The sequence below is a fragment of the Panthera leo genome, chromosome B1, assembly GCF_018350215.1.
Source record: "Panthera leo isolate Ple1 chromosome B1, P.leo_Ple1_pat1.1, whole genome shotgun sequence".
Classification (NCBI taxonomy): domain Eukaryota; kingdom Metazoa; phylum Chordata; class Mammalia; order Carnivora; family Felidae; genus Panthera; species Panthera leo.
In genome coordinates, this window is record NC_056682.1 from 129493620 (window position 1) to 129506141 (window position 12522).

A 12522-nucleotide genomic window follows, 5' to 3' on the forward strand; every position below is an offset into this window, starting at 1 on the left:
CAGTCGGAAAAATATGAATATAGGTGGCATGTTAGGTAATATTCCATTATTCATACCAGTGTTTTTCAGAACCAAAATAATAAGTGTGTCTATAACACTGTATTTTTTCTAAAACTGCCTGTGTACATATTGAGATTCACAAGAACTGTGGTTTTATGTTTTCTCTAATATACATGCACATATATATACAGACCAAAAAGGATTATGTGTTTTTATTCTTTTTATAAATACAGAATGTGAATGTCTATAAGTCGTTTTATGATACATCAAAGTTTTAGATAGAGCTATGGAGGTAAAAAAAGCAATTTAAATTCGACACTTTGTTTTATGTTCAGATAAGATTAAGTCAGGTTAAATATGTTCAGATATTTAACTAGTTATTATTAACACTAGCAATTTACAGAAGACACATGATTATTTTCTTCCCAATAGTGGGACAATAGACACGGCTCTTAACAATAAACACGGCTTTTTTGACCAGCTATTCAGTCATATACACAGCAAGTCTTTCAAAAGACCAGAGACATATGGATTGGGATTATTAAATATATAAAGTTTATTTTATTCATACCATTACATATATAAAAAATTTAATTACACAAAATATTTTAGAATGTAAAGATGAAAGGCTATACAAGAGAGAAAGAGAAATGACCATGACGACCAAGAAGGGGAGAAACTATAAAGAACAGAAGGAAAAAAAAAAGGCAAATCAACATAATAAATCTTCAAAATTGATAAAGATCTGTTCAAGTATATACGAATTTTCTTCCTAATCTAGTCACAATGTGGAATATAATGAAATTTAGGTGTAGGTTGGAGCATTATAAGTTCAAATTAGACATTACATGAATGTTCATTAATTATACTCATAAAGGCTTAACTGAAATAGTGATTCTTTGTTGCTGATTATTAATACATGTATTTAAAACAATAAATAGAAATAAACCATTTGGAGTTTGTTCTTTATAAAAAAAAATTTCTCCAATACTGCTGACATAGGGTCTGATCATTTTTTTAATCAATTGAAACTGAATTTGAATATCACAGACATAATTACATTATTTTTGTACTGCTAGCTATTTGCTTTTTGGTAAATAATAAGTATTCAAAAGTGTATTTTAAAACTATATACCTAAGAAGAGTCAGAGCTCTGTTTATATGATCAGTAGCCTTAATTAAAATAATCATTCATAAAATATTCCTTGAATTGAATTTAAAGAGGTATTAAAAAAAGACAATATAGGGGCGCCTGGGTGGCTCAGTCGGTTAAGCGTCCGACTTCAGCTCAGGTCACGATCTCACAGTCTGTGAGTTCGAGCCCTGCGTCGGGCTCTGGGCTGATGGCTCAGAGCCTGGAGCCTGCTTCCGGTTCTGTGTCTCCCTCTCTCTCTGCCCCTCCCCCATTCATGCTCTGTCTCTCTCTGTCTCAAAAATAAATAAAAAAAACGTTAAAAAAATTTAATAAAAAAAAAGACAATATATAAATAAAGAGTAAATTAACTTCTACAGGAAAATTTCATGTCCAGAACTTAGAAGTTCTTAATCAGTACAGTCTATGGCTATATTTTTCTACATAAATAGAAAAGAATAGACTCATTATTTATTTTGTCAAGGTAAAGCACATTACCATGTGAAGAGCAACCATTTTACCCTATTCTACTCTTGTTGTCTTTATCAGCTCAGCTGTTAATGCTAAATTTCCATTTCAACCCTAGAATTGTCTTTTGTCTTTCCCTTGCTCTTTATACAGAAGAAACCGTTAGTGACATCTGTGTTGTTGTTGTTGTTGTCGTTGTTGTTGTTGTTTGAAATTCTTTAACCAACCTCTCTGCTCCTTTTTATATTGGTTCCATGCCTTAGTTTAAATTTCCGTTATTTCTTACATTGTTATTGCACTAAACTCCTGTGATTTCTTTGCTTCTTGTCTTTACACCTTCTAACCTATCCCAGACTCTACTTCCATAATTGATGTCAAAAATGCAGAATTTCATCTTCTTATTTCTTTGCCATACTCAGCTATCTATCCTTTCTCCAATTCCTTCCTTGCTAATACAATCCTGATTTTGATCCTATATGGAGTAAATCCCATTTTGGGGAAACTGGGAATTATATTTCACATAGGAATTGGTAATTCCATTCCCATAATCAGTGATCATTTTCTAAATAGGCTTATGGAAGGATTTTGGATATTGACACAGAAGGAATCTACTGGCTAAAATTTCTAGGCAAAGTCCTTGTCAAAAAAAAACCATGAAAAATAAATAATAACTTTAGCCCTTACTTTTGGACACCATTAACTTGTGAATGTGATGCTTGAAATTAATTCACACAAAAGTAATGGAGGAGAAAGAATTGCAAAGAAGTAGACTGAACAATTGAATTTACTATCCCTAGATCCACTCTGTCTCTAAGCCTTCCTGTTATGTGAGTTAATAAATATCCTAATTCTTCTTTCAGTCAAGCTTTTTTCTATTACTTGAAGCATAAATAAATGATTCTATTCAGAATTCCTGATGATCTTCCTAATTACCCACCTGAGAAAATTCACAATATTTGGTATAGAATTCAAAGCATCTTAGTCATCACAATCTGGATCTATATAACTGTCTTCACATGACTGTTTTCCCCTTCACTCATCTGCTTTCAGATGAGGGAACATTCAGAAATTTGTTCCCAGGGAACATTCAGAAATTTGGGGCTATATGTGTTTTACTTCTCTGTGTCCTTTGTACTGTAACCTGAATGAACCACGCTAACCACTCCACTTTCCCCTCTTAACCTTAAACCTGACTCATTCTTCCATCTTCAACTTCAATGCTATCTCCAGTGCCAAATCTTAGTTGACTCTTAGGATTAGAACTAAACATTTCCTCCTTTGTGTTTTTAATCTCCAAAACAAGTTACTTACATTTTACTTTAAGAATCACATCATGCAAGCATCTAGTAACGCCCATCACCTGCCCTGTATACCACTACATTCTTTTTGTTTAGTGGGAGTGGCTTCATTAAACCTGAAGAAAATTCAGGCAGTGACGAATGAAGTACCGAAGTTTACATCTATTTATCTTTGTAAAATGTACAGATTATTGTTTTTATCTGGAAGGAGAGAATAGAATTTAATATAATAGCCTCATGAAGGGGGTGCCTGGGTGGCTCAGTTGGTTAAACGTCTGACTCTTGATCTCCCAATTCCTGAGGTGGAGCCCTGTATTGGGCTCTGCCATAACCGTGTTAAGCCTGCTTGGGGCTCTCTCTCTCTCTCTCTCTCTCTCTCTCCCTCTCTTTCTGCCCTTCCTGTCTCTCTCTCTCTCTCTCTCTCTCTCTCTCTCTCTCTCTCCTTTTCACAAAATAAATAAGCAAACATTTAAAAATAAATTAATTAAAAAGTAAAATAAAATAGCCTTACAAAATAAAGAAACTACTAAGGATAATAAAAAGATGAAATACATTTGGTTGGTTTGTGTTTGCTTCTCTTTTTGTTGACTCTGCAGGGGGAAAGTCTAGAGAGGCAGAAACTGAAGGAAGTGATTCAGAAGGAAACATGTGAGACGGGGTCAAAGCTGATTTAAGTGAAAGTTGACATTGAACACACTCTTGCAGCACAGCCCAGATCACAGACAGGACAGAGACCCACGGCTTCAAGTAGGAGGACAGTAACAGGAATAGCAGGATTGGACTCATGGTTGGATACTTTAGCCTCTCTGGGCTTGCGAGAAATATTTCATTGGGGCATTTTTCAGAAGGGCTAAGGGTCTGGGAGTGGTGTAATTCCTGTTGGAAATTTGAGCATTTATGTTAATGTGACCATAGGTGCCCCAAAGCAATAAGACTGCTGACATCTGAGGCGCCTCCATATTCTATTGCATCTATAACAATACCTTATACCTAGTAGGTATGCAATAACTATTTGCTTGAATGAACCAAATACATTTGTCTAATTCTTTGATTAACCATGACCAGTCAGTACATCCTTGGTCATCACTCATGAGGCAGAACTTGAGTTGGGAAATATTTTATAAACCTCAAAAAATTTTACAAAATAAATATAACTATAATGTGTAATAAAAAAGAATTGAGCAAAGTTTTTTGTTTTTTTTTTTTTTTTTTGTCTATTTGTTTGTTTTTAGGAGCAAGAAGCATAAAAGGTAGGAAAAGAAGTAGCAAGGGCACTCAGAATCTCCAATTTGTAGAATTTTTTAAATTACCACATGGCAAATGCAAATCTGTGCCTGCAACACTTTGCTGTCAGAAGAAATTGATCTCTGTGTGAATGATAATACTTAAGCTCATGGCCTTTCTGAGGAAATGCACCTGCAGCAGAATGACAAACGAGGGGAGGCCGATTATTTGGCACATGGTCAGGATGGTTACAGGAACCTGTTTTGAAAAAGAAGCATAGTCTTCTGAATAGAAATGACTGAATTCATATTTTTCAGGATTTCCCAATTCTATCTCATATATTGCCTGGACTGGACTTGTTTTATCCATACGGTGCTCTTGGTAATTTCAGAGTGAAATCATAGGGATTTGTGGATTATTTGCGGATTCTGATTTGAAACCACTGTAGCTTTTTGGCCAACCACATCCCTCTGATTGTACTTTATATGAGGTGACACATGGCTCAACTTGTTGCTATCCAGGAGATGATGGCAGAGCAAGGACTGAGTCAATTACAAAGAGCTGTTTCTAAACTGAGGATAAATGGTCTTTGTCACAAGGCATCTTCCTAGACATTCCTGCTTTCCTGACTCTGTTTTATTCCTGAGTGACAACAAAAATATATCCTGAAAAACCTATCATGTCCACTTCAAGTTTTTGTATGCAGGCACTATATCTTCAATCTTAGGTTTATTTATTTTTTTTTACTTTACAAGCATCCATATTGGTGTCACGCACTTTGTTGTGAAGTATTCAGTGTTATGTAGTTTGTAAATTGGTAAAGCATATCTGATAATCCCAAACTTGTGACAGAATAGTTGATCTAATCTCAATTGTTTCAGCCGTTCTTCAATAAAACTCATCTAAAAATTTCCATTCTCATCTTATTTAGTCTATAACTCATTATATGATATAACTAAGGGTACTATTTCATTCTAAATTATGACTATCTCCTAATAAATACAATGGCATATATTGCATCTTATCTTAGGGCCATATGATCTCACGCTTTCAAACTTTTCCTATTTTTCATCTATGATTATCTCAGGTATTTTATGGTAATAGCTACTGAAGTATTTTTGCTAATTTAATGTGGAAACTGACAAGTGCTTAGAAATTCTTATCATTGTAAAATATAAAAATACAATATTGGGGGCTATTATTGCAAACGTAAACTATTTGCGAAATAGGAAAATAATGTAAAAGAAAAAACACTGAAACATGGACAATAATTAAATCGTTCGTGTGGTGTTAGGGGTTTGGTATATTTCATCTTCTAAATTTTCTTGTGTAAGTAAAAAAGGGAAAACAGAAAGCAAAGCAGCCTCCTACTTGTTTAGTAGGGTTAACAGAGGCTTTTCAGATGTTGAAGTTTACAGGAATATTTGCTGTATTCATTTTGCTTATTCGTATTTCCTAACACGACAATACACTTGCATGGTTTTTCTTACTAGAAAAATGGAGTTTTAAAACATTATATATGGAAGTTATATTTTTAGATAGAAAAACAGGCATAGATCTAACTCTAATTTATCCATATTTTTTCTTGCTGTGATCAAAATAAATAGGTAGATATCAAGGGCCTGATATTGGAATATACCTTCACAGTCTATCCACCATCTAAAATTTACATGAAACCAAATTGTTTTGAAAGGAGAAGATACACTTGATATTTTCCAGGCTTCAATTAAGACTTTCTTGTGATTTATCGGAACTCTGAAATTAAAATATGTTTTAAAAAGAGCTAATTCTCATGTCTGATTAAGTAGACTTTTTAAAAAAATCAACACATGTAGCTTAATTTTACAGTTATGTGCAGAAGTTTTCATTTCTTTAGGTTATGACTGAAAATACATTCTATTCTTCTAATTTGTATTTATTTGTAAGCTATAAAATAATTTCATTCTGGATGAATCCCCTTGGCTATGTATAATGATATATCTGTATGATATAATAGATGAATTTCTGAAATTTTTGTGTAAGACATTTTTCTTAAATTTAAGTAAAGGCACTATGGAAGTGAGTTAGGCATGAAATAGATTCTAACACAAAAAATCCTCTCATTAGCCAGGTACTTCTTAATTTGCTGTACAAACATGAATGTTCATATACTATATATTTTCAATGCAGGGTGTGTATGGACCTGCAATGCTGCATACATAACACTTTTTACTATAAGAACTCCTGATATGTAATATTTATAACACTAATAACAATAAAATTGCCAAGATATATTTTTTTAGCAGGAATAATGTTGGATTTTATTGCAAAGCAAGCTTCCATATATAAACTAGTTTTAATGAGGTTTTTCCCCCCCAGGTATATATTATTACACATGTTGTTTCATGCAAATTATATAGAAATTAAAATATAGTATATATTACTTATATAAAATAAGTATTAATTATTTAATAATTCTTGATGCAATGCATTTTTTAAAACTTGTACTAATTTAAGTGTATAATAAATTTGTACATTTCAAAAACATAGGTACTAATTCAATATATTAATTGAGCTAGAAGTAAAGTTTAATCCTTTGTAATAGTTTTAAAATATAAAATAAATAAAATTTAAGTCTATTTGAGCGAGAATTTAGCTCAAATTGCATATTTCTATTTGTATTTTCAATTCACATAGGACTTACTTTCCATGAAGTTTTAAAAACATATTAACTTTGCTTTCCCTTTAAAACAAGTAGCATGTAGAGAAAAGTAGCTCAAAGGAAGATAACAGAATTAGGTTAAATCATAAAAGAAGGCCGTGTTCTTTTTCAAGTTAAGTGAGCGAAAAGGTTTAAAGTGGATCAAATTTTGATGTCATAAAAGTTAAATCCATCTAGGAGAGACTTTGACTCTCAGCTCACGATGCTAAAGTTCATGCGATATTTCCCAAATGTGGCTACTGAGACTTCATGAACCAATCACGAAAATCTTTGCTGATTCATTTGTTCATCCTTTCACACACATTAAAAGAGAGTCTACTACTAAGGCAAAGATTGTTGTAAGTGCTAAGGTATAAAAATGAATGAGACACGGGTCCTGCACTGAAAGAGTTTGTCAAATTACGAAAATATAATTCGCTAAATCAGGTATTTTTATATAGTGTAGTACATGATTGAGACAAGAGTATAATGGATTGGGAGCACAGATGAGCAGCAGCGAAGTCAATCTGAAATGGGAAGAAGTAGATGGTGATGCTTGCGTCAACCTTAAAGTATTCCTCAGAGTCAGCCCGGTGGGAAATGCTGATGAGGTGGAGAGGACAAATGGACTGCATTTTGGGCAGAATAATAGCTGACTGTGTAAAAACGTGTAGGTATGAGAAATGATGTATTCAATTCAGTAGGATGAGTCTTATAGGAAAAATATGCATCATTTTTTAAACAACGTAGGGTTTCGTATAGTTATATTTGTATTGTATTTTCAGTTGCGTAGATGCATCTCCCTTCTGAAGAGGATTGATGACAATATCTGAACTTTTTGAAGACAGTCATACTCTATTACAGTTTAATAACATTTAGAAAGGAAAATGCATTAACAATTAGTATATAATGTGTGCATCAGAAAAAAGATGTCTTAACTTTAGAGTACTATCGATATTGTATTTTAGTATAATATTCCAGGAATGAAAATCATAGGAGTCATGGAACAGATGGACACCATCAGACAAAGCAGTTCTATTATTGCACTTAATCTGCCAGTGTGTTCTGCCCGCAGTGAATATGAACTCTTTAGAATGGTATATAATTAGATAAACAAAAGCCAGCACACTAGTTCTGGGTTTAATTAAATTAGGTTGACACTATATCAATGTTAGCTCCAAAACACTGACTTTAATTTCATAAACACATAAATCTATCTCAGTTACATACAGCAGAGTCGAAGGTATTTTCCTTTTGTAAACTGTGTAGTGACAAAATTAAACACCTGAATATTAACTCCCTTCAACTAACACAAAAGCAACTGCAAAGGAATAGAATTAAGGATACTGTATGGTTATTCTCAAAGAAAGAATGTCACACAAATACATTTAGTGATAAGAAAGATGAGTCACTGAGAGATTAAGCAAGTTGCCCAGAGTCAAAGTCAAGATTATGAAGAAATATTTAGTGGTTGCCTAGTCTTATGCCAGACTTTGTGTCAGACTCTAGGCTTCCTGCCTTTATGCTATAACATGAGACACTTTAAATGTCTTCATCTCTGCAATACAAAGATGAATCCCTCATTTTATATTAAATAACTTCCTCTATTTATTAGTAAAATTACTACACTCATTTCTGCAAAGTTCTAATTCCTAGAGAGCATTTAGATTACAATAAAGAATTAAGATATTTTGGTAAATATTTTACAATTCTTTTGTATTTTTTCTCATGAGTAATTCTTTGGATAAAAAAATATTTTTAAGTAGCAGTGCTGTAATGAATCTAATCAAACTGCAAAGTAAGTAATGAGACAAAATGAAATATTTAATGAAAACTATGCTATTTGAAAGAAAATCAATTTGTCCATAAAATCCATGGATATATTCATTGGCATAGATACAGTTAAATAGCTGAAATAAAATATACTTGCTTTTACTAAAAAGATAGCATTGAACAAGCATAATTATGTCATAATAAAGGCCCAACTATAATTTGATCCTATTCTCTTTCCAATATTTATTCAGTGGAGAAGTTGCCTGCCTTGTATGAGAGTTTAGCCAGGTCTCATGATTTTTGTTCACGTTTGGATAAGGTCTTAAAATAACAAACTTTACTTAAAAATTAAGATTGTCCCTTGTAAGATGGCAATCAATACTAAAATCCTACTGTATTCCTTTAAGTTAAAATTGCCTCACGTGTCCAGATCAGGCCTGTATTTGGTGGCTGTGTGCCTTCAGGACAGAAAAATAATGTGGTCGGGTCTTCATTGTTGCTCTTTTTCATAACATATATGCTAAGTCAGACACATAGAAAATAATATTATTTACCTTTGACCTTCCTGGTAATGAGTTAAATGTATGGTTATCTCTTTGGAATAAAAAACCAAAAAACTCTCCCAAAAGATTTTGACTCATATTTACACGGTGATGGGTTGTAGTCTTCACTTGCTTCAGATTATATTTGATAGGGTTTCTCCTTCTAGTTTTGGCTGTATCATTTTAAAAATAGGATTCTTCTGAGAATCATATTAAAATGAGAGAAAACATGCTTGATGTATGCATATTGTTTTTCAAATTATACATTATTGAAGCAGCAAAATATATGGAAGAGTCTAAAAAATAAAATTACTGAAATATATTATACACTAATAATGAATTACATACCTTCAATTACATACCTGCTAAGCTCAACAAATGAGTGTCAATAGTAAACTATCTTAAATTTGGTCAATAATTTTCTATAACTACAAGTCTGCAAAGTTGATAGAAATCAAGTTAAGACTCGGTGTTAGTTTCCAGGGACCTGTTAGTATTTACTTTTGACTTTTGAATTCACATCTTAGCCAATCAGGATAATGTGTTATAATAAGGTTTAAAGACATGCATATATTCCTGAATCAGGAATACTACGTCAGATCCAAATTCCATTCCAAATACCAAAATGGGATATGTCTTTAAAATGTCACAAAATAACTTCAAATTTTCAATATTTTTTAATATATCACATAGGAATATATTATATAGAATGTAGTTAATATATGTTTAATATATGGGAATAAATTACATAGAAAATAATAGGAATTATTTTAGGTGGGGTAGTCTTAATTATTTTCCAAAATAAGTCTCTCCAGTCGTTTTGAGAAGATAGGATTCTCCATTTTTACATGAGTGACCAAAAAAATAAAAACAAAAACAAGAATACATGAAATTATAAAAAGCTAAGAATAAAAAAAGTAAAGAGTGCTTTTTATTATAGCACTAAATAAATATCGGGCAGAAACAATTATACATTTATTTTAGTTTTAGCTAAAAGTAAGGTTGGAAACATGTCAAATTTCAAATATACCTGCTTCTACCAGATACAATATAAACATAATGTCTATCCTAAAAGAGTCCAAGAGAAAATAAAACACTTGTGGATTCTGTTACAAAGTACAAAATGGGGAAAAAAGTTTGATTATTCATTCAGTTACTTTGATCTCCTCTAGATGTTAGTTTTGTGACCTAAAAATGAACTGCCCACAGTTTCTTGAGAGAACTTATTGTGCCCAGAAAGTTAAAACAAAATTTTTTAAATATCTAACTCAAGTGATAGCTTTGGGGGAGAAGCTATGAAAAAGTAAATACATACTATAAAATTTTCTCAATGATTTAAAGTAATTATATTACTAGCATAACTTAACCACTTAAAAATGCTTTCCTTTTTAAAGTAAAGATTATTTTTAACATTGTGTAAATTCATCTAAAAGTTAAATAAATAAGTAATTATACTTTAGCTCAAAATCCATTATTTATGATTGCATACTAAGATTAAATAATGCATATTCTGAAAACCAGGGAAAGAACTTTTCATTCAATTAATGGAGATTTAGCACATAACCCAAGTGAAATATCACAGTTTATTCATATTCTGTGTCACCTGTCATTAAATAATAAAACGAATTAATAGCCATACCCTTCTGCTATAAAAAGGAGAAAATATGGAACACTTTTCTCTTAGCTAACAACTTTGTCAGCTGACAAAGCAGATAGATTCTTAATGGGAGACTCCTTTGAAAGTGTCAGGATATTGAAAAATCTTTTGATCTATATTAGTAATGTTACTAATATTCAGGAATGTGGACTAGAAACAAAAATAATTCATTTTTCATTATTATTTTGCCATCGTGAAACCAAGCATCAAATTGGTAATAGCAGGAAAGTTTACAGGTAATAATTTGCATTACAGAGCTAGATGATAATATAAATCTCCAGTGGGAGGCGGGGTGGGGAAGGATGTTTAAAGTCTTCACAGGAGGACAAAAGATGTTAGCAAACACCTTATATTCTAATATGTAGAATTTAATTAAGAACCCCAAATATTCAAATTACAACATCAACACTTTTATTAAACATCCATTTTTGAATGGCTCTTTTCCAAGTCAGAATTTATAGGGAGGAAGGGAGGAAAGAGGGACAGGGAGGGAAGGAGAGAGAGATTTACCTATCTAGAATACACAAAAGCAAACATATTTTTAAGGTACTCATTCTCTCCTCTTCAAACTCTTCCACTGATTGCTACACCATCCTGGTTTTATTTTGTTTCTGGCTATTATTTTTCTATCTCTACCTCAGGTTTCTCTCCCTAATCATCCCAGAGGTGTAAATATAGTCGGAGCTCTATCCCTAGTGATTATTATTTTTCTCTACACTTTAAAGATCTAAATTTCCTTTCTGGATTCAATTATCCCCAGACTGAAGATGACTTCTAACATTGTCCCCCAAATTATTCTATCTCTTTACAGATAGGAATCTCTTGAACTAAGCAGTGAGTATTTTCACAAGTGCTCACTTTATCTTTAATAAAAAAAAAGTTTAGGGGTGCCTGGATGACTCCATAGGTTCATCAGCTCAGGTCATGATCTTGCAGTTCATGGATTCCAGCTGCTGACAGCTCAGAGCCTGGAACCTGCTTCAGATTCTGTCTCCCTCTCTCTCTACCCCTCCTCCACTCACACTCTGTCTGTCTCTAAAAAATGAATAAACTGAAAAAAAAAAAGTTTTTTGAAGTATAAAACTAAACTACCCTCCCATAGTTTAGCTTTCCTCTGAGCTTCCTTACATTTGCCACACAGTCGGTTCGCCTTGTTAGACCTAAAACCATGAAATCACCTTTGTTTCTTCCTTTCAAATAACCTGGAATTAGACAGCGAGGGCAGGGTTACTAGGAAGGATGACTTGACACACCATCATCATATGTTGATGTAAGAATAAGTAGATAATTACATAGTGGAACTCTGTCTCCTCAGAAGGGTGTGCCTCAGGCTCTTACCTCATAAATTAAAGCCAAATTTTGCTTCTACTGTACTTCATGTGGGCAAGTATCCTGCTCAAAAATGTATTTAACTCAAATAGAGTTCTTTGGTTATAGCAAGAATTTAGTAAATACTGAATTAATGGATGAAAACTGGCATTTCCATTGAACCTGGAATATCATATGCAAATCATTATGATACAAATTGTTAGTAAGTAATGTAAAAACTTTCCTCCATTTCAATATATTTATTATAATTAATATCCCTTATATTAAAGCCAAATTTAAACTACCTTAGGCATCATGTCAGTTCAGTTGTACAAGTCAGCTTTATTATCTTTAAAATTATGGAAGTGAAAACAATTTAAAATAAGACTAAGTTTGGAAATTCTCTATTTTTCTGAACTTTCCCAGTCCCTAGTATATCC